Source organism: Mauremys mutica, unplaced genomic scaffold (genome assembly GCF_020497125.1).
Source record: "Mauremys mutica isolate MM-2020 ecotype Southern unplaced genomic scaffold, ASM2049712v1 001354F_np12_obj, whole genome shotgun sequence".
Taxonomy (NCBI): domain Eukaryota; kingdom Metazoa; phylum Chordata; order Testudines; family Geoemydidae; genus Mauremys; species Mauremys mutica.
Window position 1 is genome coordinate 23,413 of NW_025423172.1, and position 17,302 is coordinate 40,714.

The 17,302-nt window shown below is 52.0% G+C and overlaps 3 non-coding genes across 3 annotated transcripts; all 3 read left to right on the plus strand.

The window, feature by feature from the left end:
- The first annotated feature begins 1,330 nt into the window (after positions 1-1,330).
- On the plus strand, positions 1,331-1,403 carry TRNAF-AAA. The gene has a single exon. It is a non-coding gene; the product is annotated as a tRNA-Phe (tRNA).
- Positions 1,404-9,277: 7,874 nt separating this feature from the next.
- TRNAS-GCU lies at positions 9,278-9,359 on the plus strand. Its single transcript has one exon. It is a non-coding gene; the product is annotated as a tRNA-Ser (tRNA).
- A 5,512-nt stretch (positions 9,360-14,871) lies between these two features.
- Positions 14,872-14,945, plus strand: TRNAT-CGU. The gene has a single exon. It is a non-coding gene; the product is annotated as a tRNA-Thr (tRNA).
- The last annotated feature ends 2,357 nt before the right edge of the window (positions 14,946-17,302 follow it).

The following is a 17,302-nucleotide window of genomic DNA, read 5'->3' on the forward strand; positions in this document are numbered from 1 at the left end:
CAGCGGTTTCCCTGCTGTGGTTTAACTCCCAGCGTTCTACCTCTGCAAGTGTAGCCAAGCCCTAAATTTGCCAGACCAACCAAACTCAGTAACTGCCCTCCACCACCATGTGCAGTGAGTAGGGGCACAGTGAAGCACACACCACACTTACTGGCTCAGCCTTGTGCATGGTGGGGTGGCCACCTCCCCATTGATGAGACCTGGTCCCACCATCTCCGTGCAGCTCCAGTCTGCCCTGCTGCCATCCCTGTCTGTGTTGTCTTCTCTAGCAGTTGACTGGAAGGTGCACGTGTAGCGGTGTTGTCTCGAAGGGCGAAAGCAGGAGGAATGGTGCCTTCACAGCCCACCCAATATTCCATAACATAGTTAAGGAAAATATTTCTCAATGAACTGTCAGTAAAAGATCAGAAACAGCCAGTGTCTGCATCAGTCTACGAGCATTGGTATTTTCTTGAAATTTGTCAGACCAACCTAACACCAACACACATTTGAAGTTCTTCTTTTCACACTGTTGCTCATTTTCAGGTTCTGCTTTGCCTCCAGACAGATCCATTCTCTTTCAGAATGGCCTTGCTCTTTCACTGAGGTGTCGGAGTAAACACTTCCCTTCACTCTATTCTCAGACAAACACTAGTATTAAGTGTTTGCTACTGATGGGTCTAGAAAGCATTTGTCAAATGGAAGATGTCATTTCTGGGGGATTGCTCCCAAGATGCAGTACTTTGTGTTCCAACATCTCCCAACTTCCTTGGTGAAAATAAGACCAAGGTTTCTTTGCAATATACAAAAAGAAAGGAGTTTTTCACCCCAGATGGAACTTGACCCCACAATCCCTGTCTTAGGAAGCCAATGCCTTATCCATTAGGCCACTGGGGCTCTTAATAGTGCATGAAGGAAGGATGGAAATTCCCTCTCATAATTGCACATTCCTCACATTCACTCAGAAACCAAATACCCATTTGATGGCCTTACAGACATGACCAACCTAACAGAAGCCCCACTTCACTCCCGAAATGACACCCAGTGGGGGAAGCCAGGACAACAGGGTGGGGAGGCAGGCAGTGGCCAGACTCTCACCGCCAGGGTCTAGTCTAGCTTAGGGTCCAGCTCAACTTTCTCCCTGCGCCACTGGCCCCTAGTTCCCTTCTACCACCAGGTCAACCTGGGCACTAGGGCAGGAACAGGGTGAGGCAGCAAGTCAAGCTCAGCAAGGCAGGGAAAAGCAAGTCTTGTCTTCATGGGCTGCTCACAATGATGTCTCTTTTGTGTTCCACGGCTGCAAAACCATCCCGGGCAGAGAAGCAACAGGCCAAAATACTCCCAAACAGTTGCCAAAGTAGCTCAGTTGGGAGAGCGTTAGACTAAAGATCTAACGGTCCCTGGTTCAAACCCAGGCTTTGGCAGGTTTTTTCATCTTCTTTGTGCAGGGGTGGCTTGCTCCCAGGGACAGCAGCAGCACCTTGACCTGAAGCAAATACCTGATATTGAGCTCCTGAGCATGGGTTTCTTCCTCTATAAGGATGGTGGGAGCTGTCTTTCCCACATGACTTCTTTGTCAACCCAAAATGGCAAGAACAGGATGGGGCAGGGACTTGGAAGGAAAGTTCCTCTGCAAAGCTGAGTGACGACAGTATTGGGGAAGGGGCATCTGGCACGTGGAATGTGGCAGGGATTCAGAGGCCCAAGAGGAGGCACTTGATGTTAAGGTGTGAAAGGAAAGATCTATGGTAGGAACTGGCTCCCTTCCTCTTGACTGTTGAGGTGAATTTTAATTGTGTCAGCCGGCCTGAGAACCACTGGTCCTGTTTTCTTGACCGTGAGAGGAAATGTTTTTACAATGAGTGCTACCTGGCGCAGGTCTGTAGTGAGGTTGGCTTAGAGAACGTGTTTCTCTGTAATGGAACCAGTGGAGGACGGGCGGTAGCCTCCTATTCCTCTGACCCGAGCTCACACCAGCCGCAGAGGGGATATACCTTTCTGCGGGGACAGGCCAGGAGTCGCACTGACCGGATTTCCATGAAGGAGAGCACGTCGACAGCCCAGTGCAGGGTGGTGCCAATGGACTGTTCGGATCACACATTTCTCACCGTGTGCTCAATGTGGGCAATTCCCTGACCCAGGGCAGAGGATATTGGAAGCTGAACATCCAGAGCTTGCAAGATAAAGGAGCAGAGGGGGAGGCCTGGCGGTGTTGGCAGAACGGGAAAGCATCAGAGGGTCCTATGGTAACTAGGGGGATTGGTGGGAGTCGGTGAGGGAGGAGTTGGCGGCTTTGTTCCAGTGGTCAGGCAAACACCGCAACATTAAAGAAACCAACAGTGCCAAGTCCTGCAGCGTCGCCTGTGGGATTTCCACAAGAGCATCCAGGCAGGGAAGCCAGTCAGCCTGTGACTGTACGACCGGATCAAGTGACAGCTGCCCGAGTTCCAGGAGATGAGGCTGCAGCTGGCCGATTTGAGCGGGAGCATCGAGTGAAGGGAGGGGGTGGCCTCCCCTGACATTTTTGCAGCCTGCAGGGAAAAAGACAAAGTAGGGGGATGCGGGGACTCAGGGCAGGCCCCACGGACGTGGTAGATCAGGATTATAGTTGATGGAGGAGGAGAGAAAGTCCTGCGAGAGGAAGCCGCTGGTGGGAAGAACATGAGGCTTTTAACTGGGGGGGTCCAGTGTTTGAGCCCTAGTTTTAGCAGCTGGCTTTTAAGCTGCTGTGCAGGCCAGTTCAGCTGTCAGAACACTGACTAGTGCCAGCTGGGCTCAGATCTCAGTGGGAATTTGGGACCTGTTGCTTCAGACCTAAGCATAGGTGGAGTTTCAAGGCTTTGTCTTGCTCTTTCAAATGATGCGGGAGCCGGTGTTTTGCCTGCTGGCTGTTGTGACTTGCGCACCAGAGGGGACGCCGGATCCAGCAGGCTGGCCTTGCCTGGAGCCGTATAGGGAAGGATGGGAGCTGGGTTTACTCTGAGTCCTGCAGCCAGGCACAGGAGGCCGCCCTATTGGTTGACCTACTGGCCCAAAGTCACGTTGGCGGCGTTGGTCTTTCCCCAGGAATGGTGAAGCACAGGCCTGAGGGAGGGAGACTCAATCCTCCTCCCTCTTGGTCAGGGTGGAAGAGGCGGCTGTGAGAGCGGCCAGGTCCCTGAGCTGGGCCTTCCAGCGTTTGGGGAGGGTGGAGCTGACTGGGGCATGGTGCTGGCAAAATGCCTCAGGGCGCTGGTGGGAGGAGCAGGCCAGGGCCAGGGCTGGGAAGAGAGAGAGAGAGACCAGCAGGTTTCTTCTATTGTTTCCTGCACACTTTTCTTCAGTAGTTTCTCCTCTGCATGAACTTATGCACTTTCTTTGTGAGCCTGGCTAGCTCAGTTAGCCAAGCGTCAGACTTTTTATGAGGGTCCAGGGTTCAAATCCCTGGTCAGGCACTCAACTATTCCCCAAGGTCTTAAAAAGCTCTGTCTCTGGAGTCCTTCTTGATGTGACTTTTTCTCTTCAGGATTTTGCCTTTCCTAAGAAGGGGTTTTGTGTGTGGGATTGAAGGGGCAACTTCCTGACACCCCCTCTGTCCTCGCAGGCTGGAGGAATGAAGGCCTCCGGGCAGGGGCAGCCCTAGACTAGCTGCCAGCACCTGGCGCCCCAGGTGAACCCTGCAATTGTCACCCCCCACCCCCAAGGGCAGAGCTAGGCTGAGATATTTTGGTAAACGGGGAAACATTTTGCCCCTTTTTTCCTTTTAATGTTTTTAAGCGTTTTTGTGGAATTTTTTTAACAGAGGCTTAATTATTCAGTTTGTCCATCCGTCCGTCTGGCCAACCAATGTTTCTTTCTCCATCCTTCTGGTTCTGGCTGCCCCTTACTACAGCCATAACTCTGGTCTTGAACTTTACAGATTAGTGAGGTACCTTAAGGGTTAAATGCTAAATCCCAAACCCAAACAACACTAGTTACCTGTGTCTGGCAAAAGGTGTCTGGCAGTTTTGCCCTTTGAATGATTCAAATGGATTTTCAGTGGCATTATAAAAAAAAAAACCAACAAAGCAGAACCAAACCAATTCACCTTGAACCTTCAAAACAAGAGTTTTACAAACCATGAGTGTCAGTTTAGGTCCTTAAAACCTTACATCATCACACACAACGTTCTCTTTTGCCCAACATCCCTTGCACTGCGATTACTCCTTTTTACACAACTGAACCCCGATTGCACGTCCATCTTGTACAACCAGAGACAGCCAGGGGCAGGCAAGTTAAGTGCCAATAGAAACCCCGGACATTCCTTTAGTGATTTTGATTACATTACCCAGGAGTCAAATCATTTTGATGAGATTATCTCTCCGCCTGCTGCCTGCAGCCATCCCCTATAGACCATTTCTGTGGGCAAAGGGCCCATTTCCCCTCAGAATGGCTGTAAAGGCTTCGCGGGACAAAACATAGTGGTGGTAGCAGACTCTCTACCTGACCCTCTTGTATAATTTAATTACAAAACTTCTATCAAATGTGACTGCACAGAGCTGCACATACAGTTACATACAGTTAAATTCACTGAAAGTGAGCAACCGTCCCCAGAACTCACTGCCGGGAGCCTTAAAGTATCTGCCAGTGGCACAGGTACCGTTTAAGTACTGAGACACATCTTTCATGGGAACCGGCCAGCGTGTTCACGGCCGGCATGTGCAGAGCAATGGTTGCCCACGGGCGCTGTGTCAGGCTCTGGCACCGCATGAGACAATGGACCACTTTCTGATGGCTGTTTTTTTTCACCGGCAGGTGTGGGGACTTCTGGCTACATGATGGCGGCTGCCAGACTCGGTTGGACAGGATTCTTTTCAGCTCACCTGAGGCTTGTTCCTGGACGAACGAGGGCAACCACAGGGCGCCAGCAGAACCGGCTGCAGCTGCAGCAAGGGCGCCCTCCGCAGGGGCCGGCGTATAGCGGGCGGGTGTCACGGGACACACTGCACCTGCTCAATGTCAGAAAATCCCCTTCAGACTAAACCAGTTTGTTTCTCAAAATCAAAACAAGTGGGATGAAAGTTCTTTGCAAAAATATTTTGTTGCAAAACAAAAAAATCTCCTGTTTGTCACGGTGTGTTAAATTGTCTCATTGCACACAAAGAGGAGACACTTAGATCACAAACATTAGATAAGATGCTTCAGTCTGAGCTAAGTAGTTGCTGCTCTTAACAATTGCAAAATAAAAAAATACAAATAAAAAGAGACAATTTCAGTTATTCTATTATGTCATAATCTGCTCTGAGTAAACATGATAGGACACCTCATATTATGCACTACTCCTAGTGACACTCTCTAATGGATCCCCTTCATCGACCCACCGTGAGGTAGGTAGGAGCGGATCATTATTATCCCTACTTGAAAGAGGGAGAAGCAAAGGCTGAGAAAGGAGAATTGACTTGTCTTCGGTCACACAGCCGGCCAGGGGCAGAGTTGGGAATAGGACCCAAGAGCCCTGATTTTGAAACTAACCATCGGATTTTGAATTTCAAACATTATATGACCTGAGTAAAGTGCTCTCAGATGTGATCCAGACCAACAACAGTGCACAGTAATTATTCAGCAAGTATTTGAGGAGAACTGCAATGTTAGAGAGAATCATGAACTGCTCAGAGACCATTAATGCAGAGAAGCAGCAAAATTCTTCAAACATATGACTGGTTCTGACTTATTTACTTGGTCTTAAAAGAGAACAACAAGGACCTGAGTCTCCTCCCTGTCAATAACCCCCTGCTCAGCCAACCAGGGTAGAGACTGAGGACGGGAGGCTGAGGGTTCTCACCAGAGAGCCCAAAGGATGGCCCAGGTCACTGGTGGGGATCACTGCCCGAGCACTATTTCAGCCCCACATTTTTGGGTGGCCCTCCCACAGTGGAAGCTGCCGAGAACTCCCCCGCAACACACACACACACACACACGCACCCCTCCTGGTGTTGGGAGGGGAACAGGACAAAGGACAAAAGAAGCAAGAGACGAAGAGAAAGGAGCGGAGGAGGGATGGAGGAAAAGGTGAAATAAAAAGGACAAACAATAATGTCCCCAGTGGTTCTAAGGGACAAAATCCCAAGTGCAGAATAAAATTCTGCCTCCTTAAGCTCGTGTTTTCCATGCCTAAAATTCAACTGTCACTAGATGGATCATACTGAACAGGTTTCAAACCTCGAGGAGGCTCTTACCTTCTAAACAGGGACGGCTGTTTTCTAGTAAAATCACTAAAAGGGAAGGAGAAAACTCGAAAGAGGTTCCTCCTGGCGCTCACGTACGTGAACCCGAATACTCCCTCAGTGCTCAAAGAGAGACCTGGAGAAGGAGACTTGCTGAAGCAAAGCCACAGGGGTCTCTGAGGTTTCCCTGGCCCCTCATCCCTGTCCTGCCTGGCTGATGTCAGCATCTCTCTGTGAGGTCACCACCTCCCCACCACCTTTGACCAATAGTCTGAGGTCCTGCAAAAAGCCTTTGTGATGTCACTGCCACACCCCTCCCTTGCTGTCCTAATGTCCTGCCCTTGGCCAGGCACTTTGGAGGTTTGAGCTACTCCCTGTGGATCACCCCACTCAAGGAGCATTCGTTCTAGGAAGCAGGCCGACTAGACAGGAAAACATCAGACGCTGCTCCCAATGCTACACTCAGTTTTTCAGAAATTAGTCGACTTTATGACCAGAAGAGACCATTAGAGCATCTAATCTGACCCCCTGCATATCACAGGCCTCCTGTATGACACAATAGCTACTTTTGAGGCCAACACATTCCAGAAAGGCATCTAGTCTTCATTAAATGACATCAGGAGAGGGAGAATCCACCACTTTCCTTGGTAGCTTGTTCCTGTGGCAAATCATCCTCGCTGTTCAATATTTATATCTTATTTGTAATATTAATTTGTCTCTTTTCACTTTCTAGCCATTGGGTCTTGTTATGCTTTTCTCTGCTCGATTAAAGAGCCCTTTAATACCCAATCTTTTCTCTCCATTAAGGCACTTCAACACTTCAGTGAATTCACCTTTCAATCTTCTTTTGATAAGCTAAACAGGTTGAGCTCCTTCAATAGCTCCCTAGAAGGCATTTTTCTCCAGCCCTCAGAACATTTGGTGGCTCTTTGGTCATCAGACTCCTGAACTGCAGCTGGATGTGGCTCTTGTTCTTCTGCACAGCACAGCTCCTGGAGAAGAGGGATCTGCAAATGTACATTCATATGATACCTTTGTTTAATTGATGAAAACATAAACTAGACACTTAGAGGATTGGAACTGATTTCAGCTGATGGACAGCTTTGCTAGGTTTTTGTGCATTTGGACAGCAAAATGTTGAGTGTTTACATTCATATCAAGCCCCCCCGTATAGAGGAGCCCCTGAACATAATGGAGAATGGAAATGAAAATGTTTTCCTTTTTTTTAAAAAAAGAAAGACGGTTATAAGAGAACACTGGCGTTTGAACCAAGGACCACTTGATGTGCCATTAAGCACTCTACCATTAAGCTATACCCCCATTGCAACAGGAATATGGATTCATGATATCCAGGACTTTGAAGGACAAACCCTGCTTCATCGAGGTCCTTTGCAATTCCCAGACCACAAGTGGTTTGAAAAATGGGGTTTGATTAAACTTCTTAAATGTGGCAAACACCACAGCTTGCGCACCCACCGATATAGCTTCTCCCACTGACATCGCTGCCACCTCTTGGGAAGTGGATTAACTACACCCACAGGAAAACTCTCTCCCATCAGCACAGAGCAGTGGTTCTCAAACTGTGAGTCAGGACCCCAAAGTGGGATGTGACCCTGTTTTAATGGGGTCGCCAGGGCTGGCATTAGACTTGTTGGGGCCTGGGGCTGAAGTCAAAAGTCTGAGCCCCACCACCCAGGGCTGAATCCCTCAAGCTCTGGTTTTGCCCTCCCCTAACTGGGGCAGGGCTCAGGCTTTGCCTCCCCTGCCTCTGCCCAGTGTGGAGGGGCTTGGTCCCTCTTTCCAGGGCCATGTAGTAAGATTTTTTTGGCAGAAGGGGGTTGCAGTGAAAGGAAGTTTGAGAAACCCTGGCATAGAGCCTCTGAATATGTCTAGACTTGGCTCCCTGTGGCAGATCAGAGACAGAAAGTGCAGCCATGGAGACACCACACACCAGCCTGGCCTAGCAGGCAAGAATCCAACCTCCACAGAAAGATGCCTGTTGTTTTTTAACCCATCTCCCTAAGCCCTCAGCCACCACCACTTAACAAAGGGGCTTTTCTACACGATGGTTCTGGTCTCACTGAAGGGTCATTTCCAGTTGTTTGCTCAGACCAGCATTAGGGAAAATGGTGCCCTGGGCAAAGCTTGTACTTTGGCACTTCCCCATTGCCCCTGGATGATCCCCACTCCCCCTTTACCGCTAGCTCCTGCACTCCCAACCCTTGCACCTCCTTCACCCCTAACTCCTGCCCCCTCCTGTGCCCCCTTTGCCCTTAACTCCCTGTGCCACCAGCCATTGCCCCTCTCCTGCAGCCCCTTCTCATGGCTCCAGTGCTGGGGGCCCCGCACTTGTTCTCCCTTTCCCTGGGCTTTGGCATCACTAGCCCCTGATTAGCGAGTAGGGTTCAGTGGTTCCCAAAATGTGGGGCATGACTCCTAGGGGGACACAGAGGACCATTCATGGGGGCACCTCAGGGCCTGAGCCAGCCCCCATGGAAGGAGCAGCACTCAGCCCCACTCTGTCCCAGCTCTTCCTCAACCCCACCCTCAGCCTGGGCCTCTGGCTCCCAGCTCAGCCTCGACCCCCTTACCCCTGTCTGCACCCCTCTCCCCAGCAAGCAACAGCCCCACTCCCAGCACCGGTACATGACCGCGGCTTCCGAGGGGCCACAGCCATGGCTAAGAGGGCACAGTGTGAAATGTTTGGGGACCACTGGTTTAGGGTGATGTTCTCAATCACTTCTATGCAGTCCAATAAAAGCTATTCCTCACCCACCCACCCCTCCATCAGGACAGACTAGGTATGTTCTGCTGCCCTTCACTCATGCAGGAAGGATAATAACATTTCATTCCACTCAATCCTAAAGTGATTTGTAACCCACCACCAGCCAAAACTGGTCATTTTGGGAAAGTGGCCCCATCATGCTGCATAGCTAGGCAGAGTAGGTCTGTCTGTGCAAACACGGTCTGTTCCTGAAGTCTTTCCCCCAGCTCCTCACTAGATGTGAGGGGGGAGCTCATTCAGCCCCTGCTTCTGCTTAGTATTTAAAAACTCCTTATTGTCCCTAGCTCTGCTGACCTTAGATTTCTCCTCCAGTCCTTTTTCTAATAACTCAGATGAGGTGGCCAAGTGGTTAAGGTGATGGACTGCTAATCCCTTGTGCTCTGCATGCATGGGTTCGAATCCCATCCTCATCGGATGCATTTAGTTTTCACCCCTCCTTTGTAGACAACCATCTCCCCCTTTGGTACAATGACAGATCAAACAATGTTGCTCCTTGCAAACAAAAACCTTTTCAGAAACTCAGAACTCCCTTGTTTTAAATAAAATGTCTAAATCCCAGATTTCTTAAAAAAAGAAATTCTCTAGTGCTGTATTTCTTAGTTTTTATCTCAAAAGGGAACATCCTCATCATCTCCCCCAAACACCCTGGGACCTGCCCAAATTATTAAAATACCCTCAACCCGAGCAAGGCCAGAGCAGTGAACCAGAGCTAGTGTCTAGGCCAAGCTGTTCTGAAGGAGGCAACTCCAACATTTTCTCCCTGCTTCCCTTGGCAAGGTCTGACTGAGAAAACAAAATTCCCCAAACTGAAAATTTTCTGCTGAAAAACTAATACTAGTCTGTTTGGGGACTTTGGTTTGCAAGTATTATTGTTATTATTCTCTTCTGATTTCTGAATCAGTTCAGTCTTTGTCCTCCAGGTGTGTTTCCACCTGCTGAGTTGTGGGGGAGAGAGAGGCCAAGTCATGATGTCTCTTCCCCTCTTTCATAGTTTCTTCCAACTTGCTAGGAAGCTCCTTTGCTACGATGTGAGTCAAGCAGTGTCCATTGTCGCTGTGCTATCTCGGAGAAGTCTGCATTGTACACGGTTCCTGGGATAGTCCTTGGGAGTGTGGATCCCTTCAATGGGCCAGCAGCGAGTCTGACTCCTCCATTGTCGCACCTGAAAGGCTGGTGGGGGGCATTTCCCAACCTCATAACATATCTCAGTAACGCACACAGAGCAAAACTTCATAACTTCCCAACCAATGCAAGCACACACAATCCAACACGATATTAATGTTCAACAGATCAAGACTTTTGAAATGATACCTCACCAGGCAGACTTTGTACAAACCATGTCATCATTATATGAGAGTGGTGAATATGGGGCTTCCAGGTGCTGCTTTGAGCACAGCGTGCCACACCTGGGCTTACATTGCAATGGAGATGTACCCTTAGAGTCCATCTCTCCTGGGATAAAGATGGCAGTAGGGCTGGCCTGGGTCATCTGACTTGGGCTCATGGAGCTAAAGCTGTGGGGCTCAAAACTGTGGTGCAGATATTTGTGTTCACACTGAAGCCTGGGTTCAGAAACCCTCACCCCTCGTGGGGTCTCAGAGGTTGGGCTCAAGCCCATTTGTCTGCATTGTAATTTTATAGTCTTGCAGTCCAAGCCCCATAAGCCTGAGTCAGCTGACCCGGGCTTTGAGACAGGTGCCCTGGGTGTGTTAATCACAGTGTAGACATAATGTTAGGCTACGTCTCCAGTGCAATGAAACACCCACGGCTGGCCCGTGTCATATTAATCAGGATCCTGCAGCTTGGTCTGGATAAAGTTGCAGTGTATGTGTCTCAGCTCAGACTCTGTACCCTGTTCTAGGAGCCCAGGAGGTTGGGAGGGAGTTTATCAAGTGGAAATGGTAAAACCGCAGTGAAGTATTACCTTGGACTCATGGCATTTATCCATTGCTCTGTCTGCTCTTAACTCCCAAACTTTCTGTAACTCTGTTATCAGTGCCTGTAATTTAAACCATAGGAATAGCCACTCTGGGATAGACCATTGGTCCACCTAGCTCTGAATCTTGTCTTCTGACAGTAGCCAATGCCAGGTGCCCCAAAAGCCACTCCCCAAAGCACCACTGGGAGTTAAACCAAGGATCTCCTGTTTACGAAACAGGTGCTTTAACCAGCTACACCATGGTGCCTGCTGTTATTTAAAGCCTCCTGTCTGCCCACACCTGACTGTCTGCCAACCCCCACAGGGGCCTGACAAGCTTTGCTCATGTTTGGATTCTGTAAAGCAGAGGAGCAGGTGAAGTTTTGCTCCCAAGGCGGGTGTGTGGTTCTTTGGACAGGTCTATGCTGCAAAATTAGGTCAGTGTAACTACATTACTAGGGGTCTAAAAAATTTACACTTCCCCAAGCAATGCAGTTCTCTCAACCCAGCCCTGGTGCAGATAGCGCTGTGTCAACAGGAGGGCTTCTCCCATCAACAGAGCTTGGGGAGGGGTTTGGTTAGTGAAGACCCAGAGAACAGGTGGCCCATGACTCTTGCATGCGGGGAGGCTGGGCATGAGCGCTGGAAGCTCCCTAAGAGCTAGTCCACCTCTTGCTCACTCCTCTCCTCCCCTGCGGCCTCCTTGCCTGCTGCTTGTGCCTCTACACCCTCTGCCCCAAGGTCTGCCCACCACCCACACCTCTCTGCCCCTCCCCTGAGACCTGCCCTGCTCACCACCCACACCTCTCTGCCCCTCCCCTGAGACCTGCCCTGCCCACCACCCACACCTCTCTGCCCCTCCCCTGAGACCCGCCCTGCCCACCACCCACACCTCTCTGCCCCTCCCCTGAGACCCACCCTGCCCACGACCCACACCTCTCTGCCCCTCCCCTGAGACCCGCCCTGCCCACCACCCACACCTCTCTGCCCCTCCCCTGAGACCTGCCCTGCCCACCACCCACACCTCTCTGCCCCTCCCCTGAGACCCGCCCTGCCCACCACCCACACCTCTCTGCCCCTCCCCTGAGACCCACCCTGCCCACGACCCACACCTCTCTGCCCCCTCCCATGAGACCTGCCCTGCCCATCGCCCACACCTCTCTGCCCCCTCCCCTGAGACCTGCCCTGCCCACCACCCACACCTCTCTGCCCCTCCCCTGAGACCTGCCCACCACCCACAGCTCTCTGCCCCTCCCCTGAGACCTGCCCTGCCCACCACCCCCACCTCTCTGCCCCTCCCCTGAGACCTGCCCTGCCCACCACCCACACCTCTCTGCCCCTCCCCTGAGACCCGCCCTGCCCACCACCCACACCTCTCTGCCCCTCCCCTGATACCTGCCCTGCCCACCACCCACACCTCTATGCCCCTCCCCTGAGACCTGCCCTGCCCACCACCCACACCTCTCTGCCCCTCCCCTGAGACCCGCCCTGCCCACCACCCACACCTCTCTGCCCCTCCCCTGAGACCCGCCCTGCCCACCACCCACACCTCTCTGCCCCTCCCCTGAGACCCGCCCTGCCCACCACCCACACCTCTCTGCCCCTCCCCTGAGACCCGCCCTGCCCACCACCCACACCTCTCTGCCCCTCCCCTGAGACCTGCCCTGTCCATCGCCCACACCTCTCTGCCCCCTCCCCTGAGACCTGCCCTGCCCACCACCCACACCTCTCTGCCCCTCCCCTGAGACCTGCCCTGCCCACCACCCACACCTCTCTGCCCCTCCCCTGAGACCCGCCCTGCTTACCACCCACACCTCTCTGCCCCTCCCCTGAGACCTGCCCTGCTCACCACCCACACCTCTCTGCCCCTCCCCTGAGACCTGCCCTGCCCACCACCCACACCTCTCTGCCCCTCCCGTGACACCCATCCTACCTGCCACCCATGCCTCTCTGTCCCCTCCCCTGCCCAGCCCAGCCCACCCCACCGCTTGCACCTCTCTGCTCCCGCCCTGAGACCCGCTGTGCCCACCTCTTTCTTCATGCTGCTGTTGTTATTCCATGAAACATCAGGGATGGAATAAAAAGTTGAGTTTACTCCAGGGTGAGGAAAGAAAGGAGCCACCAACCCCCTGGCAAAGCTCAGTGCTCCAGAGAAAACCTGCCCCCTGCTATCGCAATCACTGATGTGCTGGGGATATGGCGGGAAAGGGACTGTCTGAATTAAGGCAGGATTAATCAAGGCAGGAAAGGGACAACAATCCTCAGCAATGTCATTAACCACAAACATATTCTCATCATACTCAAGCCAGAAGGGAAATGGGCAGGAATTCTTGCTGTTCAGCCATGGACACACGCACAGCAGTGAGTGTGGTGTGGAAGCTGGTCTGGTTAAACAATTGGAAATGATCCCTCAGTGAGATCAGAACTAGAGTGTAGTGAGAAAACTGCATAAAGCAAGTAGCTGTGGCTGAGTGATTAAGCTGATAGACTAGAAATCCATTGGTGGCTCCCGGCTCAGGGTTCAGTCCTGCTAACTATGGAGGAACTTGCAGTTCTTTAAATTTAACAATTTAGTTTCAGTGGCTGAGCATCCTTGGTGTCAACAGGAGCTAGGTCTTGCCTCACTCTCAGGCTGTGTCTACACAACAGAGTTATGCGGCTTTAGTTAAAGCATTTTAATTAAACTGCTGTTGCGTATCCACACTATGCGGCTTGTGTCACCAGGGCACATCCATGCTAGCAACTCTTGGATCGCCACAGAGAGCAGTGCATTGTGGGTAGCTATCCCACTGTGCAACTGGCTGCAGGGTGCTTTGGGAAGGGTTTGCAATGTCTCATAGGCTGGTACAGCATCACATCCTACTACATTGACAGCCACTTTTCACCTGAAGTGTGTGTGGCGGGGCAGAGACTGTGTGTGTGGGGGGAGAGGGAGTGTGTGTGTGTTAGAGAAGAGTGAGCGTGTCGGCGCGCGGTCTCTAAGTTCAGACAGCTGCTGGAAGCAACCAGTCCTGAGGCAGGGGGAGGAGGACAGCACTGATATCAGCCCCCGCTTCCCTCACTGGCTCAACACAGCACAGCAGTCTCTGTCACACACACACATGCTGCTACCTGCCTGGCTCGGTGTCAGGGGTGCTGGCTCATGGGGGTTTAGAGGGCCATGGCCCCACTACTTTCTACAAGCCGTAAGGATGAACGACAGAAGGGTGGACAGAGTGGAGTCTTGGGGGGAAGAGGGGTTCTGTGGGTGTGGCCTTGGGGGAGCAGTAGGACGAGGCGTCAGGGAGAAGGGGTGGTGTGGGGTTGGGGGCCTCAGGGAGAAGGGGTGGAGTGAGTGTGGGGCCCTAGGGAAGGTGTGTCATGGTGGCAACACAGTTCTGATGCCAGTGCCCCCCCAAGATAAGGAAGTTCCCGCCACCCTGCTCTGTGTTCGCAGGGCGGGAGAGAGCAGCATCCACGGCAGTGATTTGCTCCTGGCTGCCGGAGCAGAGCAGCAGACTCAGCTGTCAGAACTTCCTGGAGCTATGAAAGGGGAGGGGCCCATGGCTCTGTAGCCGGAATGCAGGGCAGGCGAGTTCACAGAGGGCATTGTGGGATACTGGAGGAGGCCAGTTATGGTGATATAATGAACAGCAGCGTCTACACTGACAATTTGTCACTTTAAGTTTGCTGCAAAAAGCTCTAGGCCTCTCGTCGAGGTGATTTTATTTTGTCACCAAAACAGGGCAAATTGTCGCCAGATGTGGCATTGCAGTGTGTACACCAGCCACAAGCTGCCGACTGAGGGAGCATCATGTGTTTTTCACACACCTGAGCAATATAATTCTGCTGAAATAACTTTGTAGTGCAGACCTGGCCAAAGATTCACACACACACACACAACTTGCAAGGAAAACGTCACCTGCTCCTCTGCTTTGAAGAATCCAAACACAAGCAAAGCTTGTCAGGCCCTGGTGGGGATGGCAGGAAGTCAGGTGTGGGCAGAGATGACACTTTAATCACAGGTAGGTACCATGGCTTAGCTGGTTATAGCATCTGTTTCGTAAACAGGAGATTCTGGGTTCAACTCCCAGTGGTGCCTTGTTGATTAACTCTTGGAGCACCTGGTATTGGCTACTGTCAGAGGACAAAACAGAGAGCTAGATGGGCCTTTGGTCCAGTCCAGTATGGTTTAAATTACACTCACAGGCACTGATAATAGAGTTGATGAAAGTTTGGGAGTTAGGAGCTGGTAGATGAGTGATCTAAGCCCCTCACAGATGACCCTCTCCCTCTGGAACGGGGTAGGTCTGGGCTCTCACACCAAATGGCTCATTGAGCTTCTAGAATCTGTGGGCAGCTCACTTAGTTTCCACCAAGGGTTGAGTCCTGCTTTGTGCACCGTGTGTGAGAATGAAAATCCTAAACTGCCCTTTGAAATAACGAATGCAGCAGGACGTGTTATTGTCCCTGCCCCAAAGCAGACAGACCAATGGAGAAATGCCCTTGAGTCCAGGGGAATACTCCACTGCCATTTTACCTTTTTCGCTTGCTAAACTCCCTCCCAACCTTGTGGGGTCCCAGAGCCCGGTATTGAGCCTGAGCCGAGATGTCTATGGTGCAAATTTACCACCCCACGGCCCTAGCCTGGGAGCCTGCACTGGCACGGGGCAGCCGTGGGTGTTTCATTGCAGTGTGGACATAGCCTAGCATTATGTCTACACTGCCATTAACACACCCAAGTCACTATTCTCAAACCCTGGGTCAGTTGATTAAAGCTTGTGGGGCTTGTGCTGCAGGGTTATAAAATTACAGTGTAGACACTTGGACTTGAGCCCAGCCTCCGAGACCCCACGAGGGGTGAGGGTCTCTGAGCCAGGGCTCCAGTCTGAGCCCCAGGAGCCCAAATCAGATCATCCAGGCCAGCCGGGCCACAGGGATTTTATCACAGTATAGATGCCCTCTCAGGGTATGTCTACACTGCAATGTAAGCCCAGGGTTAGCAGAAGTCATGTCTGCAGCCCCAACACATAAACCTAAACCACAAGGGAAAGTCCCACCCCCAAATAAGCTGGGCAGTGTCCTTCTCCCTGCAGTTCGTAAGTCCAGCAACCAAAAGTCCTTTAACATGAGCCCCCCCCACACCCTGAACCCCACTCACAGCTGTTGTCCTTAGTCAGTGCAAGCCCAGAGGTGCCTCTGTACAGTTCACCTGCCATCCTGGGTGGAAAAGGGGGAAAATAAGAAGGCTCCGTACTCACTATGTTGTCTAGGGACTCACTCATCCCTCCACTTCCACCCTGTCCTAACATTGGTCTAATGCCTACATTTTAGTATTGAGACCCAAGCCCCAGCCCGCTTGGCTTTGGAACTCCTGTCCCCTGCCTAGCAAGTGCTATTGAATTGAGGGTGAGTCCCTCAATCGGGGTCTGCCAAGCAAAGTTGTGCTGCCCCCGATTCACACAACAAGGATAACAACCCTTTATTTCTCCTGCCCCTATAACATGGAGACTGGGAATCCAACACCAGACAAAAATGATTATTTCGGCAAGCAACCCAACCTATTTCCAACATACTGTAAAATCCACATGCAGACTCATACATGAAACCTTGCAAGAAAATCTTCCTGAGGGGGTCTGAAGCACCTGCTGCTGGAGGGAAGGAGGGAGCCGTGGGTTGGGATTGAGGAGCAGCGTGAGGAGGAGGGGGCCGTGGAATGGGATTGAGGAGCACCAGGAATAGGAGGGGGCTGTGGGTTGGGATAGAGGAGAAGGGTGAAGAGGAGCAGGGTCTGATTGGGAGTGAGGAGCAGTGAGCATAGGAGGGGCTGTGGGTTGGGTCTGAGGGGCACTGGGAAAAGAGGGGACATGGGTGGGGGCCTCACAGCTATCAGCCACCAGTGTCGGAAGGGGCTCCCACAGGCCCATGCCACCACGGATGGACCCCACAGCTCTCAGTTACTGTGGGTGGATCCCAGAGCTCCCAGCAACGGGGGGTTGTGTCGATCTGGTGTCCGCACTAAGTTCAGCATCAATATGGTGATCCCGGGGAAGCTTGGGGTCCCCAGGTTGCCTAAGGAGGGGTGAACCGGCCCAGGTCGGAAACGGAGCAGGTCAACACTCCCGTGCTGATCAGTAGTGGGATCGCACCTGTGAATAGCCCCTGCAGCGTAGCCTCGGTGAGACATGGTCTCTTTTTAGACATCCCCCATAGAGCCTGCAGGGGGGATGGGAGCACCCACACGCTGGGGATTCTGACTTGGGGGGAGGGACACCCCCCTGCCACACGGATCTTGAAAAGGGGAACAGAGACACCCACAGATCCCGGATGGGGGCAGGCAGGGGAAACCACAAACTGGAGCTAGTTCATGGGGTGGGGGACAGAGACACCCACCAGAGATCCTGGATGGGAGCACCCACATGAGGGGGATCTTGAACTGGGAGGAGGGAAGCACCATGT